The sequence below is a fragment of the Mirounga leonina genome, unplaced genomic scaffold (genome assembly GCF_011800145.1).
Source record: "Mirounga leonina isolate KUSES-001 unplaced genomic scaffold, KU_Mleo_1.0 Mir_94, whole genome shotgun sequence".
NCBI classification, from domain to species: domain Eukaryota; kingdom Metazoa; phylum Chordata; class Mammalia; order Carnivora; family Phocidae; genus Mirounga; species Mirounga leonina.
Window position 1 is genome coordinate 4,373,620 of NW_023270855.1, and position 15,392 is coordinate 4,389,011.

Sequence of the window (15,392 nt, forward strand, 5' to 3'; positions counted from 1 at the left end):
GCAAAGCAACTCTACTAGCTGGTTTCCTGCTTTGAGTTTGCAGCATCTGTGCTGCACCCCCCCCCCCCCCCCCCCCCCTCCCGTTCGGGCCCCCCCCCCCCCCCCCCCCCCCCCCCCCCCGCCAGGGCACAGTAGACGGCCCCCTCTTCCAGGAGACTCCCAGGTCTGACCACAAGGAGCTGGTCTCAGTGGACTGTGGTTGAGGACTCCTAACTCCTTGGGCTGGGTCAAGGCTCTTCCCAGCCTCCCAAGACTCCCTTCAGACTCAGCCCTTCCCTACATGCGACTGGTGGTTCCCCACCTCTCAGCCTTAGCATAGGCTGTTTCCCTCCATCCCGTACACTCTGACCGCCACTCCCCCCCAGTCTCGGCATACTCAAATTCTCACGGTCTCCCAAGCCAAGGTGAGCACAGAATCCAACTGACCTGCCACAGTGTCCCCTTTCACTTTCATAAGTACGTATCCTGGCTCAGACAACCGATTCCTTAGTCACCTGACTGAGGCCCAGCTCAAATGCCTTCTCTAGGAAGCCACCCCTGATTTCCAGAGCGAGGTCTTCTTTATCCTGAACTTGCACAGCCCTGAGTCCCTCTCCTGAATATATCACACACACTATGGTGGGTACTCTCCCCTGCAGGCAGGCCTCTCTTCTCGGCTAGGAGGAGGTCTCTTTATTAAAATACGGTCTCTTGGGCGCCTGGGTGGCTCAGTTGGTTAAGCGACTGCCTTCGGCTCAGGTCATGATCCTGGAGTCCCGGGATCGAGTCCCGCATCGGGCTCCCCGCTCAGCGGGGGGTCTGCTTCTCCCTCTGACCCTCCCCCCTCTCATGTGCTCTCTCTCTCTCTCATTCTCTCTCTCTCAAATAAATAAATAAAATCTTTAAAAAAATAAAAATAAAAATAAAATACGGTCTCTTTATTAAAAGCATTTACAAACATAGTATTACAGATTAGATTGTGTCCCCCCAAAAGATACATTGACGTCTTCACCCCTGGTACCTGTGAATGGTATTTGGAAATACTCTTTGCAGATTTAAGCAGGTTAAGAGAAGGTCATTTGGGTGGGCCCTAATCCAGCATGACTATGTCCTTATAAAAAGGGGAAATTGGACACAGAGACAGAGACAGAGACAGGGAGAACGCTACCGTGTGACCGGAGTAAGGCATCCACAAGTCAAGGATGCTGAGGGCTGCCCGCAAACACCAGAAGCTGGACGAGGCGAGGAAGGATCCTCCCCTGAGCTGTCAGAGGGAGCACGACCCTGCTGACACCCTGCTCTGGGACTTCTAGCCTCCCACCCTACGAGACAATCCGTTTCTGTTGTTTTAAGCCACCCTGTTTGGAGTATTTTGTTCTAGCAGCCTTAGGAAACGAATAAATACAGTAACTCCTCTTGTTTAAGTAACTGCTTCGTTGAGCTACAATTCATATACTATCAAATTCACCCTTTTAAGGTGTACGACCCCGTGGTTTTCGTATATTCACAGAGTTGCGCAACCATCACCACTACCTGATTTTAGAACATTTTATCACCACCCCACCCCCGCCCCGCAAAAGAAACACAATACCCATTAGTTAGCAGTCACTCCTTATTCTCCCTCCTTCCTCAGGCAACCATGAACCTGCTTTCTGTCCCTATGGCTTTGCCTACCCTGGACATTTCATACAATCTGCAGCATTCTGTGACCGGCTGAGCCACCCAGGAGTCCCACAAAATAATAATTGTCAAGAGGTTGGACACCTGCAACTTTAAAACCAGCCAGATTAGGGGCGCCTGGGTGGCTCAGTCATTAAGCATCTGCCTTAGGCTCAGGTCATGATCCCAGGGTCCTGGGCTCAAGCTGCTAGCTGAGTTGGGCTCCCTGCTCAGCGGGGGACCTGCTTCTCCCTCTGTCCCTCACCCCGCTTGTGCTCTCTCTCTCTCAAATAGAAAAATAAAATAAAATAAAAATAAAAATAAAATCCAGCCAGATTAACAAAAATAATCTTTCTGATTTATGAAGTTGGTATTATGGTATAGAAAGTCTTTTTTTTTTTATCTTGCTGACGCAAAGACAGGCTTTGAAAACAAATTTCATTGACTTTGCACCAGTTGTTTTCCAACTGGACAAAGGTTTTTTTGACAAATCAATTTTATTGTACAGTGTGCCTTAAAAGTGGAGAATCAGGTGAGGGCAACTCTACCCCAGCCCTGACACCGTATTAGCCCAGTGACCTTGAGAATGTTTGTTATCTTCACTAGGTAGCAGTTTGCTTAACAACAAAGGGAGAGGTTAGATAAGACCGAGAGCCCGAGATCCTCAGCTTCTCCATCAAGCTAATCTCTGTACTCGATGGTGCCTACGTGACTGTTGGTAGACAGGGAGTCCTCTCTTTTGGTCGGAAACCTTCACCTCAGGCAAGGAGTGAATGTCAGATTTACCATGCACACCTTGCTCGAACTTGGAAGTGCAGACAAAGGGTTAATGTCATATTTAACCATCCAGAAGGACCCTTTCGGGGGACCTTAGTTGCCTAGATAAACTCAGAACCAAGTTTCTTAGCCTGTTGCAGGTACCTTTGGCAGAAGTTTCCGGGTGGGGATGGGATCTGGGAGTGGCCTGGGGATTACAGATGAATTAGCATTTCTTTCCCTGGCTCATTACCGGTAGATAAAGGCGCCTCCTGCAGCTCCCAGCAGGTTGGGAGCAGGAAGTTGGGTGGTTTGGGCAGCAGGAATCTGGCTCCACAAAGGCCCCTGAAAAGCCATTGTTCCAGGGCTTAACAGGGCCCTTCTGTTGGCAGGTCCCTCAGGTCTCAACTAGAGCCAAGGTCTTCACCCAGACACTGATAAACAACACAGTCGGTGCCAGAATAAGCTTCATCCACTCCCCTGCCAGCCGGTCACTCCCCTGCTCCAGAACCCTCAAGAACTCCCTGCTGCCCACCCACTCTCTGCTTGGCACTCCAAGCTGACCACAGTCCAGACCAATTACCTGGCTAATCCTAATGCCCACTACTTCTCAGTGGTTTATGTTAACCAGCGTCTGTCTGGCATCTAGTAGGAGCCAGCCACTGGGCCAAGCACTATGTGAGCTCTTGTTTCATCTTGATGGGCATTCTTAAAGAAGTTTCCGTCCCCATTGCGTAGATGATGAAACTGAGCCCAGGGCAGCTGAAACAGCCTGCCTAACGCCTCATAGCTAGGAAGCCAACCAAGAGCCAGTGCAATCCCCAGTTGAGATCTCCCTTGCTGCCTGAGGTTGCGCCAAGAAAGAATTCTTGAGACGTCTTTGGTGCAAAAGGTGGGTTTTTTTTGTTTTTTTTTTTTTAAGATTTTATTTATTTATTTGACAGAGAGACACAGCGAGAGAGGGAACGCAAGCAGGGGAAGTGGGAGAGGGAGAAGCAGGCTTCCCGCCGAGCAGGGAGCCCGATGCGGGGCTCAATCCCAGGACCCTGGGATCATGACCTGAGCTGAAGGCAGACGCTTAACGACTGAGCCACCCAGGCGCCCCAGTGAAAGGTGGTTTATTAAAGCACGGGGACAGGACCCCTGGGCAGGAAGAGCTGCAGCGGGGTCATGAGGAATGGCCCATTATATACTTTCAAGTTGAGAGGGGGTTAAGGATAGTGTAAGTCTCTAAGGAATTTGGAAGCAAGGTTTCCAGGCCCTTGAGGGGGCTAGCTATTGTTGGGAAAAGGTCATTTATTACAGTCTAGTAAAACCTTAGTCACGAGACCCTTCAGATGTATATCAGTGGGCCATATGCTTGGGGGGTGAGTGCCAACAGGTATCTTCAGGGGTTTAGAGATAAAGGACATTTCTAAAGGAATTTTTATATGTTAAAGTAGACTTATAGGATGCTGGGGGGGAGGGGGTGTCGGGCTAAGGTTGCCTTTCGACCTTAGCAAAGTATTAACATCAAGGCAGTTGAGTCCCTAGAGGAAGGTCACTCTGTTTCAAGGACTTGTCAATGGGCTGTAAGCAGTAAGGAAATTTAATAATTTCTCTTCTGCTTTTGTTTCCCACATCAATAACCAGTGTGAGCAAGGCAGAAATGGGGGAATTCTGAGGGGGTGATGCTGAGTGATGAGAGGGAGCAAGCTAGGTGACAAGGGGGCGAAGAACATTCCAGAGAGAACAGCAAAAGCCTTCCTCTGAGGCTGTTTCCTTATCTGTCAAAATGTGTGTGTGTGTGTGTGTGTTTGGAAGGTATTACTTTCTGGTTCTCTGATTCTACTTGCATCCTAAAACACCCAAAATTTCTCTGAATCTCCCCGCAGAATCAGTGAGTGAATGTTGGGTGCCTCCTTAAATGTTGTGCCCTAGGTGCCTTGCTTGTCTCACCCCTAGACCTTTCAGGCTGCTGGCTGCAATCACCCTGCAACCTGATTCAGGAAGTAAATAAACAGAATGGCTGAGACTGAGGAGCTGGGGGTGGGGAGGACTGGAACGGCTCTTCTGGCGAAAGTCAGCTGGACCCGAGCAAGGACTGCTCCCTTTAGACAGGGCACAGTCTCTACTACTCCTTACTTATAAATCAAGTCGATCTTACTCATTTTGATCCCCTGCAAGGCCCGGGTAGCAATTTGAGTGTGCAACTCCCAGGCAGCATGTTTCCCAAGGCAAGTGAGGACCCATTATTTAGTTTCTAGGCTACTTAACACATCTTATTGGCTGATATTCATTCTTCTTCCTTGTTTTCATCAGGCTGCCTTTGACCAAAGCCTACCCACGAGGTCGGTGGAAATGTTAACTGCTTCTTTTCCACTCCAGCACACACCCCACCGTCTCCAGACTGCTCAGCTACAGCAAGGCTAATGTTGGGACAAAATTTACTTTTTCTCCCCTTTCAACAAATATTTCCCGAGTACCTACTATAATAATAAGGTTAAAACTATCATTCATTGAGCACTTAGCATGTTCCTGACCTTATGCCAAGCCCTTTACTACATGACTTTGTTTAATCTTCAATCAACAGAGATGAGAATCATTAGTGGCCCCATTTGACAGGTGGGAAAACTAAGACTCAGAAAAGGCACAGGCCCTGAACCCAGGTCATCAAATTCCGGAACTTCCACTATTGCCGGCATGGGGACAACCCTGCCCTGGACACTGAGATTGACACAGTCTCCCAGAGCTGAGTGTGGCCCCATCTCCTGGGTTCTCCTAGCAATGGCCCCTTCAGGCCTTCACAGTTCTTGTTTCTCTCAATTGGGTAGTGGCTGCTTTCTGCCACCCAACACATTGCCACATCCTGGATCCCTCTTCTTTTGTCTTCAGGAAGCTTAGGGCCAGGACACCATGTTTCATTTCCCTCCCCCAGAGGGGACTGTCATTGTGCCAGGTCGTGGGGCCTAAATTACTGGTCCAACCACTGTTGGCATCATAACAAGGTCATATCACCCAAATTATGGCCCCTGATGAACACAGATTCCCAGGCAGTCACTGTTCTCAGAAGGGGGCCATGGGCCTAATATCTAGAACAGTTCCTGGGCTAGTTTAGAAACCCATTTGGACCTGTAGGGTTTAAGGCATCACAGAATCCAAGGGTGGGTTGAACCAAAACCTAGAATCAGGCACCCAGATGCCACTATAACACTCTCTGCATCTCTCATCTGCTTCTTGAGGACTGTCACAGGGCAGAAGTGGCTGACTGCCCACCCAGGATCCCTTCTCATTTAAAAGAGCCCTGATTCAGGGGCACCTGGGTCGTTTAGTCGGTTAAGCATCCGACTCTTGATTTCAGCCCAGGTCATGATCTCAGGGTCATGAAATGGAGCTCCTTATCAGGTTCTGCAGTGAGCATGGAGGCTGCTTGGGATTCTCTCTCTTCTTCTTCTGTCCCTCCCTGCTTGCACGCTCTCTCTCTCTCTCTCAAAAAATAAAATAAAATAAGCTTCTTTAAAAAAATAAAAGAGCCCTGATTTTGTTCAACAATATACTCAGCTAAATATTCTTTCCCAGCTTCCTTTACTGTCACAATGAGACATAGTTTTGGTTAATGAGCTATAAGCAGATATCTGCTGTGGGTTCTGGAAAAGTTTTTTTCTTTCTTTCTTTCTTTCTTTTTTTATAAAAGGCATCAAACACAGTTGGCCTAGTCCTTCTCCCCTTCATCCTTGGATGAATGCAGATATGATGGCTGGAGCAGCAGCAACTATTTTATAGCCACGAGGGAAAGGCTAGAAAATCACAAAATTCTGGCTCTGACATCACTGAGTGACTGAACTAATAATGCCCATGATCACCTCCCTCTAGATTTCTTATCATATAACAGAAATATAATTTTATTTATTAAGGCACTGATGGCCAGATTCATTTTGACTTGCAGGCAAAAGCCATCCTAATGGAGACAATTGCTGTCACTTTCACTGTGGCTGCATAAATGGAAACATAACTGCCCCTGGCCCCTGAGTTTCACATTTTACAGTGTCTGAACTCAAATTTCTGAGTCCCAAGTTCGGAAAGAACATTCCTGGATGAGGACTCATTGGCCCGGTTTAGATTGCTTATGCCTGGGCCAGTCATCAGTGGCCAAGGAGGGCAGGCTGTGACTGGTCCAGTTGGTGCCAACTCCTAGACCAATCACCCACAGCTAGTACAGGAGTGGGAGGGGTTCCATGTGAACATGACAGTAAGAAAGGCTCTGGGCAGCTCAACCTATCAGTGTCTGATAGGTCATCCCCAGTCACCCCTTCCAGCTTTCAGCCATTCCACCATGTTTCTTATGCATTCACTGCATGTGCTGCATGGTACTGGGCCAGGGCAGTGCTGAAATTGGGTCCGCCGGCTGGCCCATTGCCACAGCTAGACCCCGACAGCTGCCTGGCTTTATGTAGTCTTTGGACTCAGTTTATCGGCTTCAAACGTGGGCTTTGCCTCTCCCTGGCTGGGGACGACCGTTTCCCACTGCGGCTCAGTGTCCTCGTCTATGCAAGTGGGGACACCCTGCTAATCAGAGTCCTCTCTTGGCTTCAATGAGCTTCAGAGTCAACAGACGGGATTCTGTTCCCCCGCCTGCCCCTTCCTGACTGTGTGACCTCAGGACAGCCGCCTTGCTTCTCTGTGTGTGATGTCCCTGTCTGTAGACTGAGGGGATAATCCTGACCTCCCGGGTTGTGAGGGTAAGAAGACTCATGAGAGGGCGCCTGGGTGGCTCAGTTGGTTAGGCGACTGCCTTCGGCTCAGGTCATGATCCTGGAGTCCTGGGATCGAGTCCCGCATCGGGCTCCCTGCTCAGCAGGGAGTCTGCTTCTCCCTCTGACCCTCCCCTCTCTCATGCTCTCGCTCTATCTCATTCTCTCTCTCAAATAAATAAATAAAATCTTTAAAAAAAGAAGACTCATGAGATAACTCTGGTCACACAGGAGGTGCTCAGTAAATCCTAAAAATAAAAATGTAATGGCCCCAAGGGAATGTATGAGGCATCATAGGCAGAGGTTCCTGAGACCAGCTGCCCAGGAGGACATGGGGCACCACACGGGATCCCGCCCCCCCACCCCCCAGCCTGGAGATGCTGCGGGAGCGGTCAGACAGGACGAGCGAAGGGTCTCCGAGCCTGCCACAGGCCCCCTGAAGCTCATGGGACTGGTTGGCAGATGTGGGTCAGTGGTGCATGCCAGTCCCCAGGGTGAAGGCAGCAGAAAGCTGTTCTTGTCCATCTGAAGGCTGGCAGCCACCAGGGCCACATCCACATTGGCGAGAGAAACCAAGGGCAGCACTTGGGTCCTTCCATGACAGCTGCTGGCCACAGAAGAGAGGCTGACCTTCTCTTTGTCCCCCCGGGAGATGGGCAGGCCTGGGTGGGTGGACAGTGGCTCCATTCCAGGCGTTTAGGCAAACTTCCCCACACACTTTGAAGTCCCTCCTCAGCTGCAGGCCAGGGGCTATGTGGAGGACAAAGCTTCCTGTCCATGCCAAGCACCTACCTCTGCGCCACCTTCCTGGACCAGGCGCTGGGCTGGGGCTGCTGCGAAGGGCTCGCTCTGCCCTCAGGACACTCACTGACTGGTGGGGGGTAGAAACTATAGGTTGAATTGGAATAACTCTCTTTATCAAGGACCTGCTGTGTGTCAGGCATGGTGGCACATCCACAAACACGCCATTATTGCTCACCATGGCCCTAGGAAAGAGGACCTGTTATTATTCCCGTTTTACAGAAAAGGAAACTGAGGCTGGGAGAGATGAGCTGGCTTGCCCAGGGTCACACTGTCACATAGTGGAAAACCAGGATTTCAGCCTGTCCAACCCTAAAGAGTGTTTTCTTTCCCCTGTGTGACAGTCTCCAGGAAGCAGGCAAAGAGCCAAAATGGCATCACGGTGTCATGGGAAGCAGTTAGGTTGGGCATCAGAGAACTGCCCCTTGTTCTCCCAAATCCGCACAGCTGGCGTAGCTGCTGCTTGAACAAGCGCACCTTCCCTCTCCCCAGCCAAGCTCTTCAGCCACCTCCTGGCCTCCGTTTAGATGCTGCCTCCTCTGGGAAGTCCCCCCTTGATTTTCCCCAGGTTGTGGCTCCTTTTCTCGGCTCCCACAGCCCCCTCTGTCTGAACCCATCTGTCTGCCTCAGGAGAGTCTAAACTCTGGAGGGCAAGACTATTTCTGTCAAATCCCCCACAATATCTTCAGGGTGTAGCAGGGTGCTTGGCACATAGTAGGCCTTCAGTAAGTATATATGGAATAAAATAGTTTGACCAACAAGACTACAGACCCTTGTCGGGTGCGGGGGAGAGGGGAGGGAAAGAAACTGCATCTCTGGACGAAGGGGAACAGGACAAAACAGACCCCAGGAATCCCAGGGGTCCCAAGGACTGCCACTCAAGACCCTGTCCCCCACCCAGGGTGACATGTGTCCCCAGAGCCCAGACCATTGAATTTTTTCCTGCCGACTCACTCTGTGATTCATTCTCAGCCCCTGGAGCGCCTGGGTCTACCCAGAAGCCACAGGCCCTGGTGCTAAGTTTAGTGACTGCAAAATGTCCCCGTGAAATTCCAGACAGGGCCAGGGGTCTGGTGGCACATTCCACAGAGCTTCCTTGGGCCCTTCTGCGCAGCTCTGGGGCCTGAAGAGGAACCAAGCGTGCTTCCAGTGAATAGCCTGGAAGGGCTAAGTCCTCATCTCAGGGCCTTGACCGGAGGCCACAGAGCTCAAGAATAAAGGTGTCCAATGTCAGAGGAGCTTGGTGTGGAGAGATGGGAGCCAGGGGAGATTTTGAATGACATATGACAATGGAAAGGGGCTTGTCAAGATTCGGGGCAAGCCCCTCTCCCTGCAAATCCTATTGACATATTGGACAATCCATGCTTTCTTGCTGAGGGCTGGGGTCTGCCTCCCTGTGCCTACCTAAGAGGGAAAATTGTCCCAACTCTACCCTTTGGGCCTCAGATCCACCTGTCTCCTGCCCTTCATAGGACAGGACCCCTAGCCCTCTCCCTGCTATGCAGCCTCCTCCACATTTTTCCTGTCTGTTCTGTTCCTCTCCCAGAGACAGACAAAAGACCCCCAACAGGATCAGGTGGAGAGGGTATGAGACATACGAGAGAAGGACCACTGTCGAATCCCCACTATTTCTTCCTGTCTTCTGTACACAGTATAAACTATATATACACCATGAAGGCAGTGAAGGGGATCTTATGTTACCTTAAATTATTGACCTGGATTGAGCTTGTGGCCCATTGAGACCATCAGATCTTGTTCACATGAACATGTTCTCTGGGAAGGCGTCCCCCAGCCTGCATTTGGGCAATTGGTTTCAATCAATTCCTCCTCCACTTGGGTCTTTCCAGATAGAAGAAACCACATCTCCCTCGTCATTAATTCAGAAACCCGTCTCACTGCTAGACTGTCAGTTCAGTGGAGGTGGGAAGAAGCTGTCAGATCACTACATTCTCCCAAGAACCAAGCACAATAATGTTCTCTGAGGCAGTGAGATGGAGGCCCTTTTCTAGATGTGAAATATATATGTATACATATACAAAAGAAATCATAACAGTTTAAAGAATAATAATTTTAAAATAATAAACCAAGGCATTAAGTCAACTCAATGGGGAAAGAAAAACACTTTTAACAAATGGAAAAAATAGGATATTGGGGAAAAAATCTCAACCTGCTACCTCACTCCATACTCAAAAATCAATTTGTAAATAATAATTATAATAGGAGCACAAGGAAACTTTAGGGGGTGATGGATACGTCTAAGGCCTTGATAGTGGTGATGGTTTCATGGGTGTGTTCTTACCCCCAAACTTGTCGAGTTGTATTCATTAAATATGCACAGCTTTTTACATGTCAAAAACAAATCAATCTGAAATGGATCATAGATTTAAATGTAAAAAGCAGAACCAAAATTCCAGAGGACACGGAGATGAATATCTTTGCTACACTAGGGAGGCAAAGCACTAACATAAAACAAAAAAAATGTAAAAATTGGATCTCATCCAAATTCAAATTTTCTGCTCGTTAAAAGACACCATTAACAAACCTAATAGGCAAGACAAAGACCGGGAAAAAATAGTCAGTGTGTGTATGTGCGTGCGTGCATGTGTATGTGATCTGACAAAGGACTTATTCCCAGAACATATAAATAGCTATCAATCAACAGTAACCAAATGCACAACCCAACTGTAAAAAAACAGCAGAAGCCTTGAACAGATACAACAAAAGGAGCTATACGAATGGCCAGGAAGGAAAACGGTGCTCGACACCAAGGATCTACAAAATTATCAGAGTTCAGCTTAAGACCAGATACCATCTCCTACCCCACCAGCACAGCTGAAAGTGTATGAGCTTACAACCCGGAGCGCTGTGCTTTGCATGTGGAGTTCCGAAGTCTCTCCTGCTCTGCTGGAGGAAATACGGGATGGACAGATCCTTTGGAAAACAGTTGGGAAGTTTCCGATTAAGTTGGGTAGGTAGGGAGTTTTTCGAGTTACCTTAAATGAAGCACACATCCATGGCATGACTCAATCGTTCCGCTGCTAGCTATTTACCCGGAGAAATGAAAACACGGGCCTGCGTGGAGACTTGTGTGAAAATGCTCACAGCAGCTTTGTTCGTGTTATCCAAGACGGAAACAAGCCAAAGTCTATCACCAGGGAAGTGGATAAATAAACTGTGGAACATCCCCACAGTGGAATACCGCTCAGCAACAAAAACGCATGAGCTGCTGACAACGTGGATGAATCTCGAACATTGTGTGCCAAGGGGAAGGAGCCAGACCCAAAAGAGGGCATCTTGCACAAATCAATTTACGTGAAACACTAGGATGGGCAGAGCTAACCTATGGTGAAGGATATCAGGGCAGCAGTTGTCTCCAGGGGGGCAAGGGGTGACGGCAAATGGGTACAAGGGAATTTTCCATGGGTGCTGGAAATGTCCTGTATTTTGCTCAAGTGATAATTATGACAGTGGATACTAGTGTAAAAACACATTGAAGTGAGCACTTAAGATGGATGCAATTTATTCTCTCCTGATTATATTTGCCTTCAGCCAAGTGTATCTTTTTAAAAAAGTACCAGGTATTTCTTTCTATTCTGGGGGGAGAAAGAGTGAGGGAGGGACCGAGGGAGAGAGAGAATCTCAAGCAGACTCCCTGCTGAGCTTGGAGCCAGACACAGGCTGTATCTCACGACCCTGAGATCACGCCCTGAGCCAAAATCAAGAGTCAGACGCTCAACCGACTGAGCCACCCAGACGCCCCAAAATACCTCTTTTTAAATAAAAAAAAAATTGAAAGAACTCATGTCCTCAATACTACTTTTAAGTGATAATAGCAAACTATGCATTTGCACTACCTAGCTTAAGAAATAAGCTAGGAGCATCACCATTCTCTTAGAATCTTCCCATTTTCCTCCTTCCCTCAGAGGTAAGCACTAGCTGGAATTGTGTGTTCACTATTCCTTTGCTTTTCCTCTTAATTGTAACACCTCTACCCAATTCCTTAAATAACTTATTCTTTAGAGTGTCTGTTTGGGGACAATCATATATAAATCCCATAGAAATGGGATTGTTCTGTCTATATTCTTCTGACACTTGCTTTTTTCACTTACATTGTGTCTCTGACATCCATTCCTGTTGTGTGAAGCTGTGACTCGTTCATTATCATGGCCGTATAGTATTCCAGTATGACGTTGTAGCCCAATTGGTTTATCATTCCCTGTTGATGGACATTGGGTTATCTCTGGTACATATGGGCACAGGTTCCTCTAGGGTATAAACCCAAGGCAGGAATTGCAAGTTTATGGTAAATGCATGTCTTCAATTTACAAAATGATTCCAACTTCACTAAAAATTACTGGATAGTTTCCAAAGTGACCCAGCGCAACTCTTTGTAAGTTACACTGTCACCACAAAGTATAAAACGTCCAGTTGCTCTACATCCTCACCCAACCTTGGAATTATTAGACTTTTAAATGTTGGAAAACGAGGATAGGAATCACAAGCTCAGATGCCTTGGGGGCCACTAAAGCAACGAGTGATTGGGTTGGGGGCACAGCAAGGGAGGTGGGGACTACAGCAAACTGGAACACGTGCATCCTGTCTGAAAGAGGTGGCCTTGGCTCTGCTCCCTGACTATGGTTGGGGGGGAATGCAGAATCCAGGGCTGCCAGAGTTCTGGAATATTCCAAAGAAGCCAGAAACCCAGATTTTTACATGAAATCTGATTTTGAAATGTCAGCAACTATTTCAGATTTGTTTAAAACACTGTTTTGTACCAAGTACATTTGTGTGCCAAACCCTAACTAATAGATAGAATTCGTTACAATTCAATTCCACGTAATTTATAGCTATTAGAATTTACTGGGACTTTTTCAAGTGACCTCAACTCTCCATGGCTTAAGTGCTTTATAGATTGTCATTCCTTATTGGTGGGAGCTCACCATTCTCCCTTCTGATTTATTATTCAGAAAGCTCAAATTTCCAGAAGCTCACTGTCTCAGAGGAACACGGGTAATGAGGTGCTGTTCCGATCTGCTGTTAAGTTCAACCTTATTCATTTCAAGCTACTGGAAGAAATCATCCCCTTCTTCACCACTACAACCTTCCTATAACTTGTTTTCCACTCTGGATGGATTCTTTCAGAATATAAATCAGATGATGTTGCATCCCTTGCTTGAGCCCTTCAATCCGTACCCGCCATCCTCATAGACAGTCCAAACTCTTGACCAAGGGCCCTTCATTGCATCTTTGCCACATACTTTGCATCCCCCCTCCCGACCCATCCAACTTCTCAAGCTCAGTCTCAACTCAGGATGTTTGCACAATGCTGTTCCTGTTCATTATTTGTCTTCCCTCTAATTTTCCATGGCTGGTTCATTCTTAGCCTCCAGGTCTGGCATAAATGTCACCTTCTCACAAAGGCCTCCCCTGACAACTTACCTACATCACTCCCTCTGGTGCCCTCCCGCAGGGCCCCCTGTGGATGTCCTTCTTTGCACTCCACCATCTGGAGTTGTCTGACGCATTTGTGTTCGTGTTGCTAACGACCTCCCCACCACGGGGTCAGATTCTGTTCCCAGCCCTAGGTGTGGGGCCTGGAATATTAGTAGCTTTTGTGTGAAGCACCTACTGTGTGTGGGACCCATGTCCTGGGGGGCATTGTAGGAGGAGACAAAGCATCACCCTGGCCCAGACCTCAGGGAGACAGGACTGAGAAGAGGAGGTTGAATCATCCTTAAAGAGCCACAGTGCTGGGGCGCCTGGGTGGCTCAGTCGTTAAGCGTCTGCCTTCGGCTCAGGTCATGGTGCCAGGGTCCTGGGATCGAGCCCCGCATCGGGCTCCCTGCTCGGCGGGAAGCCTGCTTCTCCCTCTCCTACTCCCCCTGCTTGTGTTCCCTCTCTCTCTGTCTCTATGTCAAATAAATAAAACTAAAAAAAAAAAAAAAAAGAACCGCAGTCCAGGGCAGAAAACACCATACATTGTGCAAGGCAGGGGCGCGGGCCAGGTGTCCTGACACGGCTGAGTTGGCTGTTTGCAGCTAGCATCTATCCCAATTGGTTGCCGTGCACCCTGACAGTTGTTAAGTAGTCTGATGTTCTTCCCTAGATAGAGGTAGAGGTGAGAGTAAAGTCTGGCAGAGAAGAAACGACTTAGGGGCAGATGAGCACTGGGCACAGGGTCAGAATCCCAGCCCTGTGGTCTTGGGAAGTCTCCTTGTGGACAAGGGATGGACACCCCGTTCCCAGAGTCAGGGAGAAGGCAGCACCCTCCTATGTGTGAAAGAAGTTGATCGATGCTATGATGCACGGGTGGCGAGTCCTGCCAGGTGCTACAAGGCCTGGAGGTTGGAGTGTAGTCTGGGTGGGGTAGGGAGTGGGGGGTGCCTTCCTGGCAGATAGAAGGGAGTGAGCAGGGGCCAGGCAAGCAGCGGGGGGAGGGGGGATGGAGGAACCGAAATGCAAGAAGGTGCCAGGGTACCCAGGCCTCACTCAGGCCTCATTATGTCCCCATCTGCCCTCTGACAGCCCTGGGATTTAATTTCAATGCCCTCCACTCAATGCTCAGGGGACTTCCGCTCTGAGCCTGAGATGCTGCCACACGTGTGGGCTTTCCTGTGGGTGACAAGGGGTGCTCATCCCAGTGGATCAAGTGATCTCTCTGCAGGCTCGGTGACCTCCAGGGGCCACCCTGTGAGCAGCGGGCTGTGTGTGTGTTGGGGGGGAGCATGCTTAAGAAGACAGTGAAGGGATCACATTTATGGAGCACCTGCTGTATCCCAACCCATGAGGAAACCAGAATTCAGAGAGGTTAAGGGAGTTGCCCAGGCTCACCCAGCAACAAATAAGGAGACTTGAACTCAGTTCTTCTGATACCAGGTCCCGGGGTCATGATACAAAGTGCCCGTGATATGCCCGGTACCGTGTGGTAATCGTGCGGATGTTAGCACATCCGATCCTCACAGCAACACTGCGAGGAAAGGAGAGAGACCATCTCAATTTTTCAGAAGAGAAGTCTGACCATCAGAGAAGTTAAGAAACAGTGATAAATGGTTAAATCAGAACGATAGTGACATTTGTGGTAGTAATGGTAGCCAACAGTTACACCGTGACTACTCCGTGCCCAGCACTGGCCCAAGTGCTTTGCATATGAAGCTAACTTTTTTTTCCCTTTAGATTTTATCTATTTATTTACTTACTTACTTACTTACTTACTTGTTTATTTAGAGCACAAGCTGGGGGCAGGGGCAGAGGGAGAAGGAGAAGCAGACTCCCCGCTAAGCGGAGAGCCTGATGCGGGCCTCGATTCCATGACCCTGAGATACACCCCGAGCCAAAACCTAGAGTCAGACGCTTAACGGACTGAGCCCCCAGGTGCCCCTGCAGCTAACCTTTTTAATTCTCACAGCCACCCTTCCAGAAACATGCTATCCTCCCCCCAGCCCGTTTTACAAATCAGGAAACAGAGGG

The 15,392-nt window shown here is 48.8% G+C and overlaps 1 long non-coding RNA gene across 1 annotated transcript in view; it reads right to left on the bottom strand.

Moving 5' to 3' along the window:
• LOC118005173 overlaps positions 1–15,126 on the bottom strand; it is a 68,575-nt gene extending 53,449 nt beyond the window's left edge. The window contains exon 1 of the long non-coding RNA XR_004677781.1: positions 14,757–15,126. This is a non-coding gene — a long non-coding RNA (uncharacterized LOC118005173). The remainder of the gene's footprint in view (positions 1–14,756) is intronic.
• Between the last annotated feature and the right edge of the window lie 266 nt (positions 15,127–15,392).